Here is a 2,866-nt window from a genome sequence, read left to right as displayed (position 1 = left end):
CGTTAACTAACACTTTAGATTAAGCACAAATTGAATTTCTGCATTTTTAATTAAGCCCCAATTCACCCCCCCTCTTGGGCTGCCTACTGGGCAACAACCAATCAATTAAGCCATCGTCGGATAGGTCGTTAAATGCTTCAGCTAACAAATATTCTTCCGCGATGGTTTCAACCCAATCAACCTTCTTATTCTCTTCGTGATCATTGGGTTGCTTGCACACATTAAAAATGTTCAATTCCAGGGTCATGTTACCAAAGGAAAGCTTCATGATGCCATTCCTACAATTAAGCAATGCATTAGAAGTTGCAAGGAATGGGCATCCTAAAATGACCGGAATCTGAGACTGTGAGTTCGAAGCCGGATGTGTGTCCAATATGATAAAGTCGACAGAAAAGTAGAACTTGTCTACTTGGACCAATACATCCTCGATAATCCCCCTCAGAATCTTGATTGATCTGTCAGTTAATTGCAAAGTGATGGAGGTTGGCTTAAACTCACCTAAACCAAGTTGCTCATATACAGAATATGGCAACAAATTCACACTCGTCCCTAAATCTAACAATGCTCGCTCTATCCTAAAGTCGCCTATGACGCATGAGATGGTTGGGCAACCCGGATCCTTATATTTAGGGAGAATGTTGTGCTGCAAAATAGCACTTACATTTTCAGTTAAAAATGCCTTCTTCTTAACATTTAATCGACGCTTGACAGTACACAAGTCCTTCAAAATTTTGGCATATGAGGGTACTTGTTTGATTGCATCAATTTACCTGCTTAAAAAGCTCCAGAATTTCAGAATTAGGTTCGAGCTTTTGCAACGGCTTTAAACGTTGTGGAAAAGGTGGAGGAAAAGGGCATTCAACTTTCTTGGTAGAAGTTGGGACCTCAACTTCTTCTTTATCCTTTTCATCGATTTTGGGCACATCAGAATCAGAAGTGACCTGAGGTAGGACGGTCTGATCAATGACTTTTCCATTATGCAAAGTCATGATGCTCTTTGCATGCTCTATATGCAAATTAAAAGGAGCCGTATTATTACTACCATGCACTTGTGGGTTAGGTTGGGGTTGAGCTGGAAGCTTACCCTTCTCCTGGGTACTTAGGACTGTAGTCAATATTGACAATTGGTTTCTTATATCTTCAAAATTTTGAGTATTTTGAGCATTGATATTGGCTTGACCTTGTAGAAAAGATTGTATAGATTGCAAGGTATCCTCGATATTCGGCTTCTGAGAGGGTGGTGATGCAAAAGTGGGATGTGCAGGTGGAGGGGCTAAATGGTATGACTGCTGAGGATGATTGTTTCTCCACCTAAAATTTGGATGATTCTTCCAACCAGGGTTATAGTTATTTGAGAATGGATCATTATAAGGCTTTTGGTAGGAGTTCATAGCATTTGCTTGATCGTGCAAGACTTCCTTGAATGCCGGTATGGTCGGGCAATCTGTAGTGGTATGACCAGACATGTCACAGATCCCGCAACACTCGTTTCTGAGCCCTATAGTCTTGACGGGCTCAACCTTCCTAAGCTCAATTTTTTCTACCTTTCTAGTGAAGGCTGCCATTTTAGCATGAAGATCATCCTCAATTCTAAGGTTGTAAAGGCCTCCTTGTACAGAGCTAGTAGGCTTTGGCAAAGACTTATTATTTCTATCCCCGTTATCCCAAAGTTGAGCAATCTCAGTAAGAGAATCCAAATACTCCCATACCTCATCAGGTTGTTTTTCTAAAAATCTACCATTGCACATGGTCTCTACAAACAGTTTCAACTGTGGAAATAAACCTTCATAGAAGAAGCTTAATAATTCTCCAAGTTTCAAACCCGTGATGAGGGCATGAGAGAAGAAGGTCTTTAAATCTCTCCCAACATTCATAAAAAGTTTCATTATCTTTTTGTTGGAAATTGCTGATATACATTTTCAGAAAGTGTGTCCTTTGTGCAGGAAGGAACTTCTTCAAAAATTCTCTCTGCATATATTGCCAAGTTCTTATTGATCTAGGTCGCAAGGAGTTTAGCCATATTTTGGCCTTATCCTTTAGAGAGAAAGAGAACAACGTCAGATTGAGGACATCCTCGGTGATGTTCGGCACTCTAAATGTAATGCTCAATTCTTCAAAGTCTTTCAAATGAAGGTAAGGACTCTCAGACTCTAATCCATGAAATTTTGGTAGTAATTGAATTACCCCTGGTTTGATGTCAAAATGTCCTACATTATCAGAAAAAATCATGCATGAAGGTTGACTAGTTTTAGTAGGTTGTAGGTATTGTCTCAAAGTCATAACAGGAGGTTCACGTTCTCGATCATGGTGACTCCCCGCATCTTCATTTAAATTAGCCATCTCATAAGGTGTGAAATACTGCGAAGGATTCTCAAGATTGTGTCCCAAGGACTTGTCACAAAATGAACAACTCAATCGACCGGTGTCGTCCCTATTCCACTTTAGCATGCAAAAAAAAATTTTATTAGTTTTTATTAGTTTTTATTTTATTATTTTATTAATAAAAAACTAAAACTTACCTAAATAAATCTCTAATTAAATTCGAAAATATACTAATAATTCAGCCGTTCCCCGACAACAGCGCCAAAAATTCGATGCGTTCACAAAACTGCTCTTCCAAGTGAAGAAAAATCGCACAAGTAGTAAAACTCGGGAGTTCGAGGTCGAATCCTCAGAGAACGGTATATGTATTATTAGCGTAATTTTAGATGTAATTTCAGATGATTTTTGGAATTGAAAACAAAGAATAATATGTAAATAAACAAAGTTCAATGAAATAGAGAGATGGTTAGGGATCTAGAATCTCCTTTGATGATATTGCATCCAAGAAATAAACTCTTCGGTTCTTGATTAAAGATGTAAAAGT

At 38.4% G+C, this 2,866-nt stretch overlaps 1 non-coding gene across 1 annotated transcript; it reads left to right on the top strand.

The window, feature by feature from the left end:
* The first annotated feature begins 1,819 nt into the window (after positions 1-1,819).
* On the top strand, positions 1,820-1,928 carry LOC113461569. The gene has a single exon (XR_003383847.1). It is a non-coding gene; the product is annotated as a small nucleolar RNA R71 (small nucleolar RNA).
* Positions 1,929-2,866: the final 938 nt, after the last annotated feature.

The sequence above is a fragment of the Phoenix dactylifera genome, unplaced genomic scaffold (genome assembly GCF_009389715.1).
Source record: "Phoenix dactylifera cultivar Barhee BC4 unplaced genomic scaffold, palm_55x_up_171113_PBpolish2nd_filt_p 000718F, whole genome shotgun sequence".
In the NCBI taxonomy this organism is placed as follows: domain Eukaryota; kingdom Viridiplantae; phylum Streptophyta; class Magnoliopsida; order Arecales; family Arecaceae; genus Phoenix; species Phoenix dactylifera.
Note: the sequence above shows the minus strand (reverse complement) of the source record. Positions and strands in the feature narration are given on the sequence as shown.